Source organism: Lepidochelys kempii, chromosome 3 (genome assembly GCF_965140285.1).
Source record: "Lepidochelys kempii isolate rLepKem1 chromosome 3, rLepKem1.hap1, whole genome shotgun sequence".
Taxonomy (NCBI): domain Eukaryota; kingdom Metazoa; phylum Chordata; order Testudines; family Cheloniidae; genus Lepidochelys; species Lepidochelys kempii.
Window position 1 is genome coordinate 66,929,704 of NC_136382.1, and position 22,440 is coordinate 66,952,143.

Sequence of the window (22,440 nt, forward strand, 5' to 3'; positions counted from 1 at the left end):
TACATCGTTTCCTCTCCTTCGTTCAACACTTCACGTGCCTGTTGTTCGCTACCCATATAGGGCAGCACCAAAGCCTGGCGGCGCGACACCCCAGCCTTCCGTGACTCGGATCTGATGGCAGACACATTCCGCTCCCGCCTGCACCCCCCAAACAAGTGTCTGATAACCGCTGGGGGGGGGGGGGAGAGGGGAGCATGAGGAGTGGTACATGCATTTGAAAGCAGGGGATCGCAGCGCGGACTCCCTGGCAGAGGGGGAAACGTGGGCTTCCGCCGAGCGTCCCCGTCATTGTGCAAAACCCCCTTGTGGCTGGGACTCAGCCCCGCACGCACAAGCGAGGGGCCGCGGTCTCCGGGGAAGCAAAGAGACGAACCGCGGCAGGGGACCCGGGGCAGCTAGCGGGGGCGGGGCGTGGCCAGGGTCAGCGCCCAGCCTCAGGCTAGGTCCGCTCAGCCTGGTGGACTCTTCTGGCCGGAGCTGGCGGGCAGCAGCCGGACGCCCGCTGAGCCGCGCCAGGCGTGCAGCGGGGCAGAGCGGTGGAGGCGATTCGAGCTGCTCCGTGCCCGGCTCCCCCTCGCGGCGACCTGCCCGGTGGGGGCTGCCGCGGGACAGGCGCTCAGAGCTGGGGGTCTGCGCCGGACACTCAGCGCCCCTGGGGCCCCAACAGCTCGGGGCTCGCGCTCCCTCTCCCCCGGCCGCCGCCAGTTTCTGTTGCTTCCCTTGGTGGCAGCGGCTGACAAAGCAGCAGCCGGGCGCCACGTAACCCGTGGACATGCGGTGGGGTAACGTAGTGGGGCAGCGCTTCTTCCGAGTGGCGATGTTTGCCCCCCGGCTAGATCTCCCCAGCACTGCGCCTACCGAGGCAGCCAGAAGGGAAGGCGCTGGCAGAGAGAGGGGCTAGGAAGTCGGGGGCAGCTGCTCTCTAGCTCCCTAGCTTGGGTAAGTAACCCTCAGCCACGTCTCCCCTCCAAGAACTTAGCTCGTGCTGGGAGATCTCCCCCGGCTGGTCCCGTCTACCTTAGCCGCGGGAGGCCGTGGTCATGCTGCGGTACGCTTCTGGAGGGGGGCCTCAGTTATAGGGGCGCAGCTTGAGCCGGCAAGATTTGCACCTGTCTTCATTGATTTCTGAGATTTGGGACGCGTGCACTGCCCTCCCTAGCTCCCCGTTTGGACCCATTTTGCAAGTTCAAAAAACTGGAGGGTTTATTTTGAAGTTGCCGGTTTGACCAGTGACAAGAGAAGTTGAGCCTCTTCCTAGCTTCAAATATACATACTCCACTTTGATTAAGACATGTCTGCTTCCAGAAGCTAGGAGCATACAGGCCTGGGAAGGCCCTGGAACAGACTTTACACCATGCCATTATTTATATGCAACAGGACTATTTTAAGTAATTTTAACAGGTGTAATTTATTTTCCTCTCCCTTTGAGCTCTGTACTCTTCCACTCAGGGTAACCTAGACCCCTCAGCCCATGAATGAAAGGATTAAAAAACAGTCCCAATAAATAGTTTAACCAACACCTCTCTGAGGTGCCCTGCTCCCGTCCCCTTCCCTACTGATCTCATATACTCTGGGTCCTGTATGGTCCTGCCCCAGGGTGTTATTGGAGTGAGAATTGCAGAGTAAATTGCATCACTGTGCCCCATTTGGGGTGGCTTTTCAGCTACCCAGAGCCTGCAGGCCTGGGTCTTCTGAAGGACGCCACACAGGGAATCTGGCTCTGTACTACACAAATAAAATTAAGGTTGCTTTATTTACATTTATATATATATATAAAATATATATATATGCCAAAATGCAGTATACATTACAGCTTCTGTATTTCCCCCTCTCCATAGGTATATTTAACTCCCATTGACATTGATAGGAATTATGCACATGTCTAGAAAGGAGAACAAAGCCTTAGATCTTTTTCTCATAGTTTACATGAGATCAAAGGGAATCGAATGGAGTTAATGAAGGGCCAGATGGGTTTTGTTTATACTCTCTAAGACAGTACAAGAGAATGGGAAGGAATATGTGTACTTTAACGGGGTAGAAGAGGACACTTATTGTAGCATTTAATGGGCACAGAAGGAAGCATGTTATCTTCAGAAGCAGGAAAGGCTTGCTTATTTTCCCCTTAGGTAGTGGTGGGATGTCATGGCTTTGGCCAGCTTTGGCAAGCATTGGATGAAGGGCTTCCAGACTCTGAAATCACTCACCTTTGTCTCTTTGGAAGCACGAGTTTCTCTGTACCCAGAGAATTCTATATTTTTGCTTTTAAGCCGTGGGATATGTGGATTTTTCCAATTCATGGCAAATGTGTAATCTAAGCTTCTAACAGGAGAAGGATCTGTAAAGGCAGTAGAGTCTTTGATTTGGATCCTTGCTGTGAACACTTACAGGAGATTTTGGCATAAAGGATGCAGGATGTTACAAACCTTCCTGGTTGTGTATAAAGAGCAACTCTCAAATCCCAGAAGATTCAAAGGCCCTTTGCCCCTGTCCCTTCTTCCTCAGCTCCTTGACTTTATGGGCTACAACTGCCACTGGGATCCCTTAAAAAGGAGATGGGGGTCTGGAGTACAGATAATACAGCCCACGTTGCATTACCTTTTTAACTTCAGCTTTGGAGGGCCAGATGGGTAGGGATCACCCAGTCTCTGCCGCCTCCTCCACTGTAGCTCCAGGCTCCGTGGAATACCATGTGCAGGGTCATAAGAAGAGTAAATGATGTCACAAGGAGTACTGAATACCTTTCTGGGGGGAGGGGAATCTGTACACAGCCATATCGTCTCCAAGTGCGGCTCTTGCAGGGGTGTGTTTGTGGGGGCAGTCAGGGACATATTGTTGTATATATGTTTGCATTACAACTTTGTGCTGGACAATTAAGCAACATGTTAGAAATTTCCTAACAATGTGATGTCGTGTCCTGGCACTGCATGATAATTTTGTAATGCCATTTGATGAAAAAGTGATTCCAGTGATGTGTTCTACAGCTCTAATTGTTGACAAAGTGCGTCTCTTGCTTTTGAAGATTTAGCAGCTGAAGTGAAGGACTGGGAGGCCACCTTGTTTTAATAGATGCAGCCAGAGTCTACCTTAAAATTACTTAGCCAGGGCTGATGCTTATGTCAATTATTCTGAGGAGGATAGAAACCATTCATGTTTATACTTTCCAATGAAAATGATATAAAGAAGACCCTATCACTGCATAGCCCCATCTTCTCTTTCCTCAGTTCTGCCTGGTAAAAAGATAGTCATGCATCTATGAGTGACACCACTTTCACCTGTTTTAGGTGTGTTTATATGCCTTTCATTCTGAGTGAAACTTCATATTTGTATTCATTTGCTGATTTTTATATGCACATGTGGTAGGTCAAGTTTTGCCCATGTTAGCCACGGTTTTGTGCTGTTTGTTGTGTTAATACTTTCCCTGGCTGTATTCCTTGTTAAAAAGGAACAAAATTATTTTTTTCATGGTTAGGGACTAGCAGAAAAATCATGAGGACTTCCTTGCCCTTTTATATATCTAGCATTTTTTATTGAGTGAGTGTGCAGTAATTTGTGTGGTTTAATAAGTAACTTGACAGTTAATAAGATACATCTGTAGCAGATTTCAAAATAACTGGCTTCTTAGACATATAGAAAACACCAACATTCAACCTCCTTTCAGCTCTCTGTTGAGAAATTCATACTTGGTTTAACTACACCGAAGTTAAGACTCCATTAAAGATACATACACTTTGGGATCAACTACCAGCCATAATTACCCTCTTATGGATCCCAAAACTGTCATTAGAATGAAGATTTATTATCTACTTTAAATAATCTACCAAGATTTGCCCTTGCAGTTACAAAAAGCTGCTAATTAAGAAATACAAGGTATTTTTATGAGGCTTAATGGTACCAGTGTAAAAGGAAACTCAGATATTGAATTCTGCAAATAAAGAGACATCCTATGCCTCCATGGTCCGTATGTAGATGGGCCCCTGCCTCACATATGGAAAGGGGAGGGATAATTGCATCTGTGGCATTATGCCTCCTTTCCCCAGGTCCTTCAGAGGAAGCTACATGAGATTAGGATCTAGCCGGGTAAAGGGATGGAGACTGGTGTCAAGAGCTGTGGGCCACATCAGCACTCCACTGGCCCTGAGAAAATCACACAGCAAAAGGTTGTAATTTCCTTTTCTGTGGTGCCTTCCCCATGGTGGGAAACCCTCCCTTTAAGTAAAACAAAGCTTCCCAGCAAGGGCCCCAGATAGGGGGTGTTCCCGGTAGTGAGACCCCATTGAAGCTATTCTGCCAGGATGGGGGTAGAAAGTAAGGGATATGCTGGAGACACAGAGCCAGATTGGATGGTTCAGGCATCCTGTGGATCCTGGGAAATGATGCTATGAGATGGGAGAAACAGGATTCCATTGTAGAGCTTCCCTATGTCTTAGCTCCTGGGGAGGAAGTGATGTGGTCTGAAGTCTTAACTGCAGTTCTTTTAATGTTCTTTTTACAACGTTTTAAATGAATATGGATAGATAATGCATGCTAAACAGCACAGACATTTTTGGTAAATGTCTAATATTTTACCAAGAAGTTAATATAGGACGCTGAAGAATTATCTTGATCAAATCATTAGTAATTTCAATTAATCAAATACTCTCTGCTTTTCAGTGTCAAAGAGTTGGTAGTGGGTAGAGCTTCATCAAGTTGTTTTTGAAAGCTGATAAACAAGTCCCTTGATAACGCCTCACAAAAGGTTCCTTCATGTATTGACATCTGCCCATTTAGCTCCTATTGAAAGGCAAATCTGGAAAGTTACTCCAAATGCTTATATGTCAATTATTCAATTTGCTTGATGACAAATAATTTTTCAATATCTTATTGAGAGCAAACATGGCTCAAGACATAATTTATAAGGTTTAAATTTAAGACAAAAGTATTGCCAAACTATGCACTCAGCCCATTTTACCCCAATTTGAAATCTGTTAACTATCAGCATCTCTGCCTCAGACAAATACCAATAAAAATTATTTACTGACTGTGAGAGATGCTAAATCTTTTCACTGTAATATTCAGTTGCGTAAGATCACAAATTCTCATTTTCAGTAATTTACAACGGGTTATTTCCAGTTAGCAACAACACTTAGGACTTTCACAGTGCCTTAAATCTTCAAAGCACCATACAAACGTTAGCTACTTAATGTTCATAAACATCTGCCTCACATGGATGTTAAGTATTTCTATCCCTATTTTTCAGATGGCAAAACAGAAGCAGTAGAGTTGTGATTTGCCCAAAGCTATACCCCAAGTTAATGACAGAGGGAAGATTAGAATGCCTGACCTCCTGGTTCCAGTTACGTAAGTAGACAGTGAGTAAAACTTTTTAAAGCATCTAAGTGACTCAGGAGCCTAAATCCTAATGAAAGTCAATGGGACTTAATTTTCCACAGCTACCAAGTCACTTAGCTGCTTTGAAAAATGTATGTAGTGGCTTTTCCCCAAGTGTATAACATCAAATGTTGTAAACAGACTTGTATATGAAGAGGAAAGCAGACATTCGAAGCTAAAAGCAGAGTTTCAAATAACTAGTCCATTGGTCTATATGCAAGCCACTCCTTAAAGGTGGACTGGTTCTTGATCAGGCAGTGCAAATGTGGGCCCACACAGTGTCATGACCAGGGCTTGGGCAGTCAGACCTAATGGTCAGAGCAGGAGTCAGGGTCAGGCAGTGGTGCTGCAACAATTTTTATAGGGGGTGTGGCAGGTAGAAACCATATATTTTGGTTGTTATTACTATTTCAAGCCAGAGGGTGTGGCAGCACCCCCAGCATCCCTAGTTCCAGCACCTATCGGGTCAGACGTCAAGCCAAGGGTCAGAACTGAAGTCAGGAGTTGAGCCAAGGGTCGGAGCTGGAGTCAACAAACAGCTTCTCGTGATTTTATTCTGTTTAAACAATTCTACAATGCACAGCAACAGAGGAGGGGGATGCTGAGTATGGCTCTTTTAGCTCTTCTGTCTGAAGTTACAGGGAGTCATGCTAGGAGTGTCACTCAGCATAGGCTTGCGAGGCAGAGCAATGGGTTGGGATGGCTAGGCCATTCAGAGCTAAAGAGTCTCCTTGTGCAGGGAGAATCTCCAGCCCCTCAGATGTTTCAGCCCTGGAGAGTGAGGTACCTCTTTTGATTGTCTGTCTGTCTCATTTGCCCGTCTTCTGGAGAAGACCGGCCAATTAGAGCTTCTGCGAGGCAGGCAGCGCTCCTCTAGCCCCTCCCTCCTCCTCCTCTCAACAGCTTTTGGATAGGGGAGGGAAGACACTGTTCTCATGAGCGGGGATTTGGGAGAAAGGTGCTGAGAGGGCCTAGAAGCTGAGGGCAGCTCTGCTCCCTCCTCCTGTCTCCCAAGCAGTGCGTCCCTCTGCTCCTCTCTCCTCCCTGCAACACCAGGCCAGGCCTGGGAAGGGGGAGAGGGTGCCCTGTTGAACCACCCCTAAAACTGCAGGAGGATCAGAGGAACTGCCGGAGGGCAGAACTGATGTGGGGGTAGAATTAACGTGGGGGGCAAGGAGACAGAATTGTGGTGGGGCTCAGTGGGAGTATAATTAGTTGCTGGGCTGGACAAGGAGAATGCAACTGATCAGTTAGAATTCTGGAAGCTGGAAACTCCGCACCATCAGGAAACCAGTGAGAGCCCCTGCAGTGGGGAGCCAATATCACCTCACTATACGGAGGTGAGACACACATGGCAATGACACACATGCACACAGAGGGTGGGCAGGGGGTGTCCAAAAATCAGAAGACAGAGCAAAACCCTAATTTAAAACAAATCAATCATGATTTTTGTGACAATTTCATTATTAGAAAGTGAGCTTGGCACTTGAGTGAGAGACTGAGGCAGAAACTTTGGCAAGAAGGAACTCAAAGGGAGAGAAAACTTTGTGGCAAAGGAAAGCACAGCAGGTTTGCAGTTCTCATGGGAGGACCAGATGGCAAACCTTGGTCCTCCTCTCAAGGTATTTTCATTTTTTTTAATTTTATTTTTTGGCTATGAGCTGTGGAACAAGACATTCACTGGCTACAAATACCGTGGATTGTGTCTTCAATTCAAAACACTCAAAGGGATAGAGTAACTGTTTGCACTGCAGTTTTAAGTTTTTTTGTTGTTTTTTTGTTTTTGTCCCTGGTTAGAAATACTCAGTAGTTTCATCACATCAAAAACTTAAGTGAGTGCACATAGCTAAGAAGATCTCAAGGTAATGGTGAATTAAAGAATAAAAAAAGCCTCCTTTTCGTGAGTGAAACCAAAGGACTAGCCCTCTAAGCCAAAACCTATTAAATCTGAAGGAAAAAGCAACTTTCAGATGGCCTTGTGCCTACACTTGGAAATTTAATTGAATTTGGAGTAGACTTATAGACCTAGAGACCCACAGCATGAGATTAATTATTTGCTGTAATGATGGCAAAGGCTAGCAATAAATTGGCCAGCTGATCCAGCCAACAGGATAAAAGAACCTAATCAAGGGTGGTCAGGATAAATCAGGTAAAATCCTTCAATGGCGGAAAGCCACTCGGAGGGGAAGCAAGCTCCCTGAGAGTTGTTAAATATTCTTTAGCTTGACCATTTTATGCTCAACAAGGCCCCGTCCTTACATAATTCTGTTTGCACAGGAAGAAGTGTATGGGAGCTTTGCCAACTGTATATAATTCATTGTAAAATCCTTGAAAATCCTATATTTAAAATATGTATACAACAAAAAAGTTATTTCACACATTCCTACTCAGCAACCAGGTTTTAAGATAAACAAAATCCATTCTCAAAAATAAAAAAGGAAGAAATATAGATCCAGATCCTCAGTTGGTATAAATCGGCAGACTTCCACTGAAGTCAATGCAACTCTGCTGATCTAAACCAGCTGAGGATCTGGTCCAGCGACAATAAGTTTTATTTTAGATTATAAACTCTTTGGAGCCTAACTGAGCGCTCTAGGCACTTCCACAATATAAACCATAACTAGAAATAGTATAATCCTGAGATTTTGCTCACTAAATGTTACATCAATTGAGATTAGTGAATTTAGGATTGTTCAGAGGACCAAGAAGGAACATGCACTCAGATGTAATTAGTCCTCTGAGAAGCCCAGGCATACAGGACCTAGGTTAAGAGCAATCTATCAAAGTTACATATTAAAAGCTTGGGGAAGCAAATTAAACAAAAAAAGTTAGATATTCCTTTTAATTCTTGACATAAAAAATGGGGGTTCCTACGTTCAAAAGTGTGATGGGTTTGGTCACAGAGAGCACCGTGGGACTGTCACCTGATGTGCTGAAATTACCTCTGAGCCCATTTTCCCTGCCAGCTTGGGACTTCCAGAATCCTGTCTTGTTGAGCCAGACATGCTAGCCTGCTGCAACATAGACTCAGTGTCTGGGCCACCCCCGCAAAGCTGCAGACTTTAACCAAAAACAGCTCAGCAGGTTACCTCTCCAACACCCAGCCACCCAGTTCCCAATGGGATCCAAACCCCAAATAAATCCGTTTTACTCTGTATAAAGCTTATACCGGGTAAATTCACGAATTGTCTGCCCTACATAACACTGATAGAGAGATATTCACAGCTGTTTGCTCCCCCAGGTATTAATCACTTACTCTGGGTTTATTAATAAACAAAAGTGATTTTATTAAGTATAAAAAGTAGAATTTAAGTGATTTCAAGTAATAACAGACAGAACAAAGTAAGTCACCAAGCAAAATAAAGCAAAAACACGCAAGTCTAAGCTTAATATATTAAGAAACTGATTACAGGTAATATCTCACCCTCAGAGATGTTCCAATAAGCTTACCTCACAGACTAGACTCCTTCCTAGTCTGGACCCAGTCCTTTCCCCGGTATAGTCCTTGTTAGTTCCAGCAGACATCTGAGGTGGTAAGCAGGGGTTTTCTCATGACTGGCAGCCCTTTTTGTCCTGTTCCACCCCCTTTTATAGCTTTGGCACAAGGCAGGAATCTTTTGTCTCTCTGGGTCTCCACGCGTCCTTCTAAATGGAAAAGTACCAAATTTAAGATGGATTTAATTATCAGGTGACATAGTCACATGTCACTGTAAGACCCCTAGTCTCCATTCCCTATGGGCTGACCCACACGTAAACAGGAAGGCTTTCAAGTAACTAAGGCCATTTACAACTGATTGTTTCTGGAGCACCCTTAATGGCCTCCACTTAATATGTTTACATCTGTGATACAAGTTTATATCTTATTCTCCTAACTCTAGATATAGAAATAATACATGCAAACAAATAGGATGAACACACTTAGTAGATTACAAGCTTTCTAATGACACCATACAAGGGGTATTTAGCATAAAGCATATTCCAGTTATGTCATATTCATAAGCATATTTTCAAAAAGCATATGGAGTGCAACATCACAAAAAGGATATTATGCAATAAAACATATACTTGAGCAATCTTTAGCAGACTCAAAATTCCCCATGATATTGTGAGCATAATGAGTTTTCTACTGTTACTATCCTTTTAGTGCTGATAGTCAAAACATGGTGGAACTTAAAAATAAAATCTCTAGAACCACAGACTGATCAGAATTGAATGGTCATAATTATAATTTCTTCTAAATCTATTCTGGGTGATCACACATAGCATAAGACTGCAGTGATTCTAACACTTCCAGTTGTTCTAGAGATAGATACTGCTGGAGAACTAGGAAGAACCTCTCTAAAGGATCCAGTTCATTATATGACAATGGGAACATTCTCTTTAAAGAACAAACTGATGAGAGTCATTGACAATATATAGATAAAATATTCTCTCTTGTGTTGCCAGTTTCATGGTGGCCCTCACAATAGAGCTGAACAAATAATTGATGTTTCAGTTCAGTGGCTGAACTGAATAATCCAAAAGAATATTTGTTTTGGATTGACCCAAACCAGAATTTTGTTTTTTCTTTCTGAAACCAACAAACAAAAAAATTTCATTTCAGGTCGAATGAAATGTTTCATTTGTCCTGAAATGTTTTTTTTTTTAATGTTGTTTTTTTTTAAAAAAGCACTCAAACAAAACAAGCAAACCTTTTAAAGTAAATCTAGCTACATTTTGAATAAAAGAGTAAACATTTTTGTTTCAAACATCAAAATGAAATGTTTCTACTTTTAAGTTTTGTTTTTCCATTTGTTTTGGCAGAAACTATTTCCCAAATATGACTCATATTCACAAATAGTTTTGCAAAATACTGCATTTTTTGGTGAATAAACTATTTGTCCGAAAACTATCACCCAGTTCTACCTCTCTGCCATGGGATTGTATAATAGAATTTTTGCCAACAGATTTCTCTAGATTGGGGCGAAAGCAGATTAATTGTCAGGATATTATAAAGGTAGATTTTCAGAGACCCAAATGGAAGCTAGGTGCCTAACTTACACTGAAGGTTATCAATGGTCTTCTCTATCTTGATAATTTATGTACAATTGAATCTGTTGACCAATAAGAGTCTGTGGCAGGGTAGTAGAGATGAGCGTGCAAGCTCTTTGGACAAAGACTGTGTTTAAGTACTGTTTACTGTTTATAAGTATCTATCTCAATGGGACTGTGATCAGGATCTCTGACTGCTACTACAATATTAGTATTACCATATCATCATCATCATAATAGGACGTGTTTTATAAGAGTTTTTTTCTCTGCACTGGAAAAAGCAACCACTAATGGAAAGAAATGTGAAGTTTCTGGCTGAAGTCTTGTGCAAGATTTCAGTAGATGCTGCCATGATCTACTGAAGTCAGTTGAGCTGCACTGTTTTACACGAGCTGATGATCTGGTCCCAGATGCATAAAAACAGTGACCAAGCTGACCTCTTTGCCATGTAGTGTTCAGCATTATATTTAGTACAGCAGCTTTCTTTCAGAAGCTAGGCAAAGATAGCAGGAAGCTAAAAATTCTTGTAGGGCACTCAGTCACTGCATGAAAAGTTTGAGGGCATGGAAAACTCTCACTAACACTGGTGTAAAGGGGAAGTAGGTTCCCTGAAGTCAAAGGGGGAAGTAGGAACAGAAGCAAGCCTTAGCCTTCCTCCTCTGTTGAAACTATATTAAAAATCCTGATAGTTCAAAGAAAGGGTGTGTTGTGTGTGTGTGTGTGGACGTGCGTGTGGAGGGAGGGGAAGGCAGTGACAGATTTTAAAGGAAACAAAAAAGAAAAAGCGCCAGAGCCACAAGGCAGCAATTCTGGTCATATTAAGACATGTCCTCAGACAGAAGTTAATGTAAGGGGACTATTGCCCCTTACTAACATTCAGTGGGGGTGTTTTAGTTGCTAGCTCCCAGTACTAAAAGGGGGAAGGGTCGATGGGGAATCAGGACCCTGAGACGACTAGTCCCTAGGAGAAATAGGGAGAAGCCAATGCTCCAGGTCAGCCTGAATGACAGGGCAGGCAGGCTAATCAGGGAGTCAGGAGGCCAGGGAGGTCCCGTCCTCCGTGTGAGCTGGATTTGCCTGGGTCAGACAGAGTGGGGCCAAGCTAAGGAAAGAGCAGGGGCCCAAGCTAAGCTGGGGAGCAGAGCTGTGCCAGATCCAGAGGGACCAGAAAAGCAGCCCAGAGAGAGCAGACCCTGTCCTGGGAGCAGAGCTGCAGCCCCAAAGCCAGAGGCACAGCCCAGAGAGAGCAGACTTGCCCTAGGAGGAGCTGCAGCAACCAGAGCCAGAGAGGCCAGAAAAGCAGCCCAGGAAGCAGGTCAGTGCTGGGAGCAGAGTCACAGAAGCAGCCTGCAGAGCAGACCTGTCCTGGGGGCAGAGCTGCAGCAGCCAGAGGCAGAGGGGCCAAAGAAGCAGCCCAGGGAGCTGGAGGCAGAGCAGCAGCAGCAGTGCAGAGACCGAGTGGTGCAGCTGGGGCTGGAGCAGTCTGGAGCTGGGTGCGGTGAGCAGCTGGGGAGAGCGAGGGGGACCCTGGGCAGCAGGCCCAGCACAGGGAGACGCCTCAGCCAAGAGGCTCTGCAGGCCAGGCTTGGATTGTAACCCCGACAGGGCGGGGGCAACACTGGGAAGAAGGGTCCTATCACTTAGAGCCTGAGGGCGTGTGGCCACCACCAGAGCAAGTGTCCAACCCACAGCATCCCTGCAGCACAGCCAGGGGCTGAGAAGAAGGCCTGGGACTTACAAGGAACAGACTGTGAACTGCCCGGACATTCCAGAGACACTGTTTGTGATGTTCCCTGCCACAGAGCAGGTTGATGTTTTTCCTTTAACCTTTCCCATTTTTCCTTATTCTTTTTAAAATTAATTGTTGATTCAATAACTTGCATTTGCTTTAACTTGTATGTAATGGTCAGTGGGTCAGAGAAGTGCCCAGTGCAGAGAGAGTACCCCGGAGTGGGGACACCCTAGCCCCCTGTCCTAGGTGACCACAGCAGGGTTGAGGGTCGAGCCCCCCAGGAATCCTGGGCCCAGCCTTGCTGGGGTTACGAGGACTCTGCCAGACAGGAGAGTGGAAGGGAAGTTCTCAAGGGCAGGGTGGCCACTGGGTAAAGAAAGTGGGAGGGAGGACTCAGATCCTTTCGCTAGCCCACTTCACCGGGATAGTGCAGAAGCCAGGAAAGTTCCCCACAATAGCGGGACTATTCCCCCGCTTACATTAAGATTATTATAACCCAATCTATCACTCTTTGTACCATGGGATTTTCTTGTTTCTTTCAGTGAGGAGGTTGCACCTGTTCACAGTTGTACACTGATCCATGACTGCAACATCAAGAAGATCATGACTGCAACATATAACCTTTGCGGAAGAGAAAAGGTTTTGTTTAGATCGTAAGCTCCTCAGGGCAAGAATGGTCTTTGTTATACGCATGTAAAGTTCCCTGGTTCCCAGTTGTGCCCTCTAAGTGCTACCCCAATAGAAAAAAAAAAGGGACAATCAGTGTCCAAAGTCATACTCTAAAGCTAACCAGTTCAATTTTTCACCATATTGTGGGGGGAGATGAGGAGCTTTCCTCAGAGGGATGAGTGACATAACTTTGCTGTTAGGTATTATGGGAGATCCCCAGGGAGTGTTTAACATGTTTAATGTGCAACAAGAACATCCTTTCTTGCATCAGATGAACTTCACTATATTAAATGGATGAATGCTTTGTGTTCTCAAAGAAACAGTTTCCCTGTGGAGGAAGAGTGGAAATATCTACATTATTTATGTGTTATCCAACTATCTAGCTACATATGTGTGTGTTATATTTTATGTGTGTTCCAATAATAGATATGCTGTATAAAGCTGGTTATAAAAGGGCCAGCAGAAGAGAAGTTTAATAGGTACTCAGTATAAAACTCAGACTTCTAATTTGCCAGCACTGTTTTACCTTAAGTTATAACTAACAATTATAAGAAACATCTGTGTCCCTGAGTACATTCCAAGGAATATATTCAAATAGATCTTCACATTTTAAAAACTGTTCCGATAACCAGCTTTTTTCGCCCCCAAGGAAAAAAAATGAACAACTGCCCTGCCAAAATAAATCCATTAGATCATGGATTAAATAGGTCTTCAAAAACTAGTAGAGAGGAGAAGTAATATTCTTCCCTTTCGTGGAGAAGGTTTTCGGAAACAAATTCAGTTTCTTAAAGCCTAAATATTATGTGGTCTTTGGCAGCAATCCTTTCAAAAATTTTGCTGGCAGTCTTTGATTGTTGACTGGTATAATCTGTCTTTAATAGCTTCCAGGAATTATAATGTGTTAGTTCCCATTTTTAACAAATGAAGAGTCATTACCTAGAATACTACAGAAAATGTGATTGCCACCAGGAATTTAAAATGGGTAATTGTTTTTCTCTTAATCAGTCATTGACTCATTATTTTCCTCTTGGTTTCACCTTTACCCCTTCCTAGATCCTAATGAACCAACAGGTACACGATAAATAAATAGAAAGGTAATCATTTTTCTCTTACAAAGACCATTCATGAGAAACTTTGTTCTGATACTGAAAGCTGAGAGATATAATAAAACTGAATGAAACATTAACATGGATCATAATGGTGATGTTTTAATTTTTTGCTATTTTGGATATTTAAATGATCAAATTATGTTTTTATGCTTAGGAAGTTTCCCACTAAACCATTTCTCCCCTGATTTCATATCTAGAGTCTGATTATTCTGTTGTAATAATCACATAGTAGCAGTATTTGTTATTAACACATTTTTGTCAATGATTTAATTTTATTTGCTTATGTTTCTCATTTTCATAATTGCCACTGAAATTGTTCTGATGAGCATTTTTTAAAACGGTCTCCGGGTCATTGATATGAGTAGCTGAGAAAAGACAACCCAGTCCCCAGATCCTTATCTTATTCCTTCTCCTTAAATACAAGATGAAATCTTGCTAAGGAAAAATAATTTGTTTTGCCCAACTCCAGTGAAGAAGTCATAAATATCAGCCACACTGAATAAATCAGGCAAGAGGAACAGGCTGATTATAGAGTAACAGATATAAGGTCTGATCCTTTGATCCTTACTTTGACAAGTATCCCACTGCCCGAGTGCGGATTGCGGGATTAGGCCCAAAGCATGTATCTTGGTCACCAGCCAACAATGACAAACCGAGTGAACAGAAATTAGTTTTCCATTTGCCATGCAGAGGCAGCAGTGTTTGGACTCAGAGTAGGAACATGAGTCTCCACTGTTTTCCATGTTTATTCCAACCTGCTCCCCCAACTACTGTTGTGGGAGAGGGCAAGAGGAAAAATGTAAAGTAATTGCTGTTATTAAGGGTTCTCTTTCAATGCTTTCTGCAAAATCTATTTAATGTACAATTAGTGTATCTGTCCTATTACCTGTCAATGGCGAATGGCTGTGTAGTCCCTTCGACGTGTATGAAGTCAGTGTAAAATACTACCAAATCAGCATTTTACACCCATTCTGTCATGGTATAAATGGCTACATAGGATGCGAGGCAGTGGAGAATCAGGCCCTATGTTTAGACCAGGGTTAGGGTTTGAGGTCAGGCTCACATTTGATAATGACAAAATATACCAAGCTGTTCACATGAGATTTAGGCCCTAAGTGTCAGAAATCTTGCAAGATCAGCAGACCTCAAGAGGTTTCATCCTGAAATCTTGCAAGGAGAGTTGATTTTACAAGATTTCCAGAAAATACACTCCTTTAAGTTCTTAATCAGTCTTGAAACCAAAAATAGGAGCAAATTCAAATCTGAACCTACCTGTGAAATTCAAGATTCTGGGTTTGTCCCAGTGCTGTTTTAATTTATACCTGTTGGTTCCATGGTGGGGCAATCTAGAATAACTGGAAGATATTGGATAGGTATACTGTGAGATATCACAGGACTGCTAGTCCTTTTTCATGATATACAAGAGTAACAGGTGTCACCGTGTGTCTTTGCTGACTAGACTGAGCCATGAAAATTGCTGATATGTAACTCCCAATCATATCTTGATAGTTTGCATAACTCTATTTGTTCAGTAGGACTAAAATTTATTAGCAATCTGCCCTCATTTAATAATGGTGATTGTCTTGTGGAACCACAATTAATGTTTAATAAACCTTGTGGCCTTATGTGGTTTGTATCTTGTGACAGTATATTAGTTTAAGAACTATATATCAGGCTGAGACTGTTTTCTTATTCCATAGTAATTGGTTACTCTTGAGATGAAATCTAAATTTATTAACTATGATCATATCTGTGCTTCAAGTTCCATTATAAGATCAACATTTACTGCTGCATTTTCAGAAATCCTTCTGCTTCCAAAAGTTGGGAAGAATTTATCCATTGATTTGCATGGGATTCAAAAATTAAAAGGGAAGATCAACTGTCTTCCATGGAACAATTAAAATGAAGGCTTGAGACCTTCACTTCTAAGAGTGGCTCAAATGTATTTCACTGTAGGCAATAGTTTATGATATACCAATAGAAAGACCAACTGGACCAGATTCTTCTCTCACTTACAAACCATACAACCTTACAGCTGAGTGGCCCATCAAAATTTAAAAATCGTCAGATTTCCCCCAGAGCTGTTGGACAGTTTTAGCTGATTTGTTTCTGAAAATTGACATTTCATTCATTTCACTATTAAAAGGACTTATTTCTTAAGCCCCAACAGTGATCTACCTGCTATGGAAGACAGATATTGAGACTGTTTCTGCCACAGAGCGCTTACTATCTAGCAGTTTTGTGGTTTTTTAATATTTAGACCCATGGGGGAGATTCTGTTAGGGTAAGCTGGCACGAGTGATGAATACCTAGTGCCAGATCCTCTGCTTCTGTAAACTGGTGTAGCTCTATTGGAGTCAATGGAACTACACCAATTTACATTAGCTGAGAATATGGTCCTTGATTTTTTGTAATGGACTTAGGGGTATATAGTCTCTCTTGACTTGATATGAAAATATAAATATAGAAAGGGACTCCTTTCACATGACCCCTGGTTGGTTAGAGAGCTAGTCTCTGAATACAAATAAGATACTACTGAAAAGCCTGTGATGATACTGCAAAGTGGTCTCTTAGAATAATCTCTTAGAGCAGGGAGTCGTCAGGTAAGCATGGGTCTGCACAATAGTAAAAAAAATTCCTCTTTCCATTACAGATTAACATAGGCATAGATCCTCAGATGTAGTGTAGCCACTTCGCACCAAACTGCTGGTGTAACAGTTTATCTGTTTCAGGGGACATCCTTGCAGTTGACGGACAATCCTGCAGACATGTAGATCTGTTTCTTGTATGCCACTCCCCCACCTGCTTGCCACTCCCCTCTGCCAGTTTACCAGGGAAAGAGGGTGTGGCTACAGAAATCGAAGTGTGTTTGGGATTCACCTAAACCATGCTGCAATTTTGACTCCCAATGGTTGGTAAAGGCTAGTGTGTGTTCAAAGCTGCCCTCAGCAGAGGGATCTGACTTGCACAGAACAGCATCAGGATCAGTATTTTAAGGCACCCTAGCACACCACCCAATGACATGCAGTCTCGGCATTTTGGTGACACCAGAGAATGTGTATTATCATTTAAGTATTAGTTTTTTGTCACATATTTACATATTGATTCTAAATTTTACCTTTAGCACCACTAGGCAAGTATTTAAACATCCAACAATTTCAAAGTCAAGGGATTGTATGAAATCCTTGAATTATTTATCTGATTAAGTTATTCTATTTTTCAAATTACTGAAGTTGCTACTTCATGGGTGTTTGACTTGAGCCATGTTCCTGTGTTTGCATGCATAGAATTATAGAATCATAGAATATCAGGGTTGGAAGGGACCTCAGGAGGTCATCTAGTAAAAGCCCTTGCTCAAAGCAGGACCAATCCCCAACTAAATCATCCCAGCCAGGGCTTTGTCAAGCCTCAACTTAAAAACCTCTAAAGAAGAAGATTCCACCACCTCCCTAAGTAACCCGTTCCAGTGCTTCACCACACTTCTAGTGAAAAAGTTTTTCCTAATATCCAACCTAAACCTCCCCCACTGCAACTTGAGTCCACTGCTTCTTGTTGTCATCTGCCACCACTGAAAACAGCCTAGCTCTATCCTCTTTGGAATCCCCTTTTAGGTAGTTGAAAGCAGCTATCAAATGCCCCCTCATTCTTCTCTTCTTCAGACTAAATAATCCTAGTTCCCTCAGCCTCTCCTCATAAGTCATGTGCTCTAGCCCCTTAGGACTGATGATGTTAAGATCACTGCTGATGAGTACCAGCCCATGGACTTTGCTTAAAATATAAGAGGCAAGCTTCATTTCCCCCCCATATTTGGTGCTGGCTGTCCCCCTTTGCGGACCACACCACAAGGCAGGTAAAGCTATATTAAATATGTTGGAAAGAGATGGAGTCCAGCCGATCAAGAAGGGGAGGAGCATCTTCATGCACTGTCAAGGTTCCTTCCCTACTCTGAACTCTAGCGTACAGATGTGGGGACCTGCATGAAAGACCCCCTAAGCTTATTCTTACCAGCTTAGGTTAAAAACTTCCCCAAAGTACAAACTTTGCCTTGTCCTTGAACCCTATGCTGCCACCACCAAGCATGTTAAACAAAGAACAGGGAAAGAGACCACTTGGAGACGTCTTCCCCCCAAAATATCCCCCCAAACCCTACACCCCCTTTCTTGGGGAAGACTTGATAAAAATCCTCACCAATTTGCATAGGTGAACCCAAACCCAAACCCTTGGATCTTAAGAACAATGAAAAAGCAATCAGGATCTTAAAAGAAGAATTTTAATTAAAGAAAAAGTAAAAGAATCACCTCTGTAAAATCAGGATGGTAAATACCTTACAGGGTAATCAGATTGAAAACATAGAGAATCCCTCTAGGCACAACCTTAAGTTATAAAAAGACACAAAAACAGGAATATACATTCCATTCAGCACAGCTTATTTACCAGGCATTTAAACAAAAGGAAATCTAACACATTTCTAGCTAGATTACTTACTAACAAGTTCTAATACTCCATTTCTGTTCTGTTCCCGGCAAAAGCATCACACAGACAGACAGACCTTTGTCGTCCCCCGTCCAGCTTTGAAAGTAACTTGTCTCCTCACTGGTCATTTTGGTCAGGTGCCAGCGAGGTTATCCTAGCTTCTTAACCCTTTACAGGGGAAATTCCTCTGGCCAGGAGGGATTTTATAGTTCTGTATACAGAAAGGTGGTTACCCTTCCCTTTATATTTAATGACATGCACAAACTCACCAATCTAATGAGGAGGCCTTTCAATGAGGTTCAAAGTGGGTAGGTAATAAAAGCCCACAGCTAAGCAGAAAAAACCTTAACAGAAGGCTAGATGTTGACAGATGGCAGGGGGCAGGGAGGGACATGGAATATCTTTCATAGGAACAACAGGAGGGAAATCAGTGCGCAAATCTGCTCAACATTTTAGCTGTCTGTAGACAATACAAGGAATATGGGGACTAAACAGGAAGAACTGGAAGTATTAGTACATAAGCTAAATTGGCATCACAGAGACTTGGTGGGATAAATCTCATGATTGGTATATTGGTAAAGAGGGGTATAGCTTGTTCAGGAAGGACAGAGCAGGGGAAAAGGTAGGAGGTGTTGCAATATATATAAAGAATACATGCACTTGTTCAGAAGGAGGTGGGAGGCAGACCAATTGAAAGTGTCTGGGTAAAGAAAAAAGGAGAAAAAGAAGGGGGTGACATGAATCTACTGTAGACTACCAAATCAGGAAGAAGAGGTGGATGTGGCATTTATAGAACAAATAGCAAATATCCAAAACACAAGACCTGGTCGTAAGGGGGGACTTTGAGTACTCAAATCTGTTGGAAAAGTAATACAGCAAAACACAAAATGTTCAATAAATTCTTGGAATTTATTGGGGACAACTTCCTGTTGCAGAAGGTGGAGGAAGTAACTAAGACTACAGCCATTTTAAACTTGATTGTGTCTAACAGGGAGGAATTGGTGGTGAATATGAAGGTTGAAGGAAATTTGGGTGAAAGTGATCATGAAATAATAGACTTCATGATTCTAAGGAAAAGAAGAAGGGAAAGCAGCAGATTAAGGACAATGGACTTCAATAAAGCAGACTTTAACAAACTCAGAACTGGTAGGTAAGGTCCCATGGTAAGAAAATCTGAGGGATAAAGAAGTTCAGGAGAGCTGGAAGTTTCTCAAGGAGACAATATTAAAGTTACAACAGCAAACTATCCCAGTGTGAAGGAAAGATTGTCTGTACATGCTTGTGGTATTTTTTTTTGTACTCCTCCTTTTCAGATAATCCATTTTCCCACTTTTTGTAGGATTCCTTTTTTATTTGCAGGTCATTAAAGAGCTCCTGGTGGAACCATATAGAAATAATAGTAACCTGACCTATAAGAAAAGGTTAAAAAACCAGGGCATGTTTAGTCTTGAGAAAAGACTGAGGGGGGACCCAATAACAGATACAGGTTAGATAAGGGCTGTCATAAAGCAGATGGTGATCAATTGTTTTCCATGTCCACTGAAGATGGGACAAGAAGTAAAGGGCTTAGTCTGCAGCAAAGGAGATATAGGTTAGATATTAGGAAAAACTTTCTAACAATAAGGGTAGTTGAGTTCTGGAATAGGCTTCCAAGGGAGGTTGTGGAATTCCCATCATTTGATGTTTTTAAGAACAGATTGGACAGACACCTTTCAGGGATGGTCTAAGTTTTTTTGGGCCTGCCAACCAGTAACTGGGGAACAGATCATAGACTATCAGGGTTGGAAGGGACCTCAGGAGGTCATCTAGTCCAACCCCCTGCTTGAAACAGGACCAATCCCCAATTTTTGCCCCAATCCCTAAATGGCCCCCTCAAGGATTGAACTCACAACCCTGGGTTTAGCAGGCCAACACTCAAACCACTGAGCTATCCCACCGACCCCAACCCACAGAACAATGGGCTGGATCAGATGATTTCTTGAGGTTCCTTCCAGCCCTATATGTCTAATATCACCGTTTAGTATAAGCAAGTGCTATAGACACCACCAGGATGTTATGGAAAGATGAGAGACAGTCCATGCAATTGTGAATAGACAATCTCTGTATTAATTTGCACTCGATACTACGAAAGTATTTGAGAACCCTTGCCTCATAGTATTTACATATATCTCCTTGGCTTTTGTTAGGGTCTCTACAACCTTAACAATATTTAACAGTGAGTTTTGTTTTAATTTCCTTAAAGAAAGGTCTTTTTGGTAAATATTTGTTGAAACTTGTGATGTTTTGGTTCTTTCAGACAGGTAGTCAGGGTGTTTATCAAAAACATTCAGTACCTTGATAAACATGATTAATACGGTAAATAATATCACAAAAATCTGACAGACTGAAATGGTTCTGTCTATTGGCTAATTATCCAAATACTTAAAAAAAAAAAAGCTAGGCTAATGACTTCCAGATAGTTGTTATGCCATATCATGTTAAAGCAGCTGTTAACCATATGCACTACTGTAGCTCTGCTTATACTAATCATTATGAAATTTGCCAAAGGGGGGCGGGGGAAAGGGTTTGTTTGCCTGGGGGAAAAAAAAAAGATCTGCCACCTTTCTAATGAATTAACATGGTTAAATTTAGAGCTGGGTCAATAATTTGTAGCATATAATTTATCTGTGAGTCGAGGTCAAATTTTCAGAAGAACCCAAGTGACTGAGGAACTTTAGCCCCATTTTTCAAAGTGATTTCAGCACTAAGGAGCCTACGCCCTATTGAATTTCAATGAGACTTCAATTTCAGCTCTTAGAGCCGAATGCTGAAACCACTTTTGAAAATGGGAATGAGTCATGTAGCAATTTTGAAAAAGAAAATCAAGATTGAGGGTAAAATTTTCAAATGTGCCTATTTGAAAGGATTTGCCAAATAATGCTTGTTCTGTAGCTTGTTCATGGAGAATTCACTGCAAGTATTCAGAATGAGGGTTGTTTTAACTGGACAGAAAGGTCACACAGGAACCGATCCTGCAAATACTTTTTGCACATGAATAATTTCTGAGGTGAATAGTCCCATTGAGATCAATAGGAGTACTCGCCCGAGTGAGATTACTTACATGCATAGATATTTGCATGATCAAGCCCATAGTACTGCTCTGCTCCCTGACTGGATAAATGTAAATTTAAGATTAGCGTTTTGAAATTGAAACAAAAACTTACTTTGTGAATACTCGCTAGTATTCACTTAAAAGTCAGTTTCTGTGGTCCCTTTGGAAGCTAATTTTGCTTGAATATTCCCAGAAAGTCAACATGAAGACAGTCATAACAAATTCATTTAAAAATTCAAAGTGATGTTCCCAGAACATTTTTAAGTATTCCCCCACTTCTGGTATTTTTTTCCATAAGTTAACCCAGGAAACTATTCTCTGCTAAGAACTAGTCTTCTGGAGTGTTGTTAAATATAACTCAAATGCCATTGGTTTTTAATTTAGTGTAGGGATATCTGTGGTGCTTATCACTACAGTATCTGGGTGCCATAACAGTATCTGGGTGCCACTACAGTATCTGGGTGCCATGAATAAGAATTCACAAAACTCTCCAGTGGTTAGGGCACTAGTTTAGGACTTGTAGACCCGGGCTCAATTGCATGTACTGCCACAGACTTCCTGACTTTGGGCAAATCATTTAGCCTCTCTGTGCCCCAGTTCCCCATCAGTAAAATTGGGATAATAGCACTTCCCTACCTCACAGGGATGTTGTGAGCAGAAATACATTAAAGATTGGGAAGTGCTTTGAGATCTACTGATGAAAAGTGCTGTATATGAGCTTGGTATTATTATTATTTTTCAATGTCAGATGAAATCGTGGCCCCATTGAAGGAATACCATAAAGGTCTATTTATTTAAAAGGACCCCATTGCCCTGCTTAAGTCCTGTAAAGCCTTCTATTTCTCCTCTGCTCCACTCTCAAGCTTCACGGCTAAAGAGGACTGGAGAAGAAACCTTCCAGAATCTATTAACACCACTCAGCCTGAATGCTCACTGGTGAGTGATGAAAGGGCTTCTTTCTCTGAACA

At 42.3% G+C, this 22,440-nt stretch overlaps 1 long non-coding RNA gene across 1 annotated transcript; it reads left to right on the top strand.

Moving 5' to 3' along the window:
- Nucleotides 1-531: 531 nt before the first annotated feature.
- LOC140908176 (uncharacterized) lies at nucleotides 532-13,950 on the top strand. The gene is made up of 3 exons (XR_012157793.1): nucleotides 532-939; nucleotides 5,237-5,337; nucleotides 12,673-13,950. It is a non-coding gene; the product is annotated as an uncharacterized LOC140908176 (long non-coding RNA).
- The last annotated feature ends 8,490 nt before the right edge of the window (nucleotides 13,951-22,440 follow it).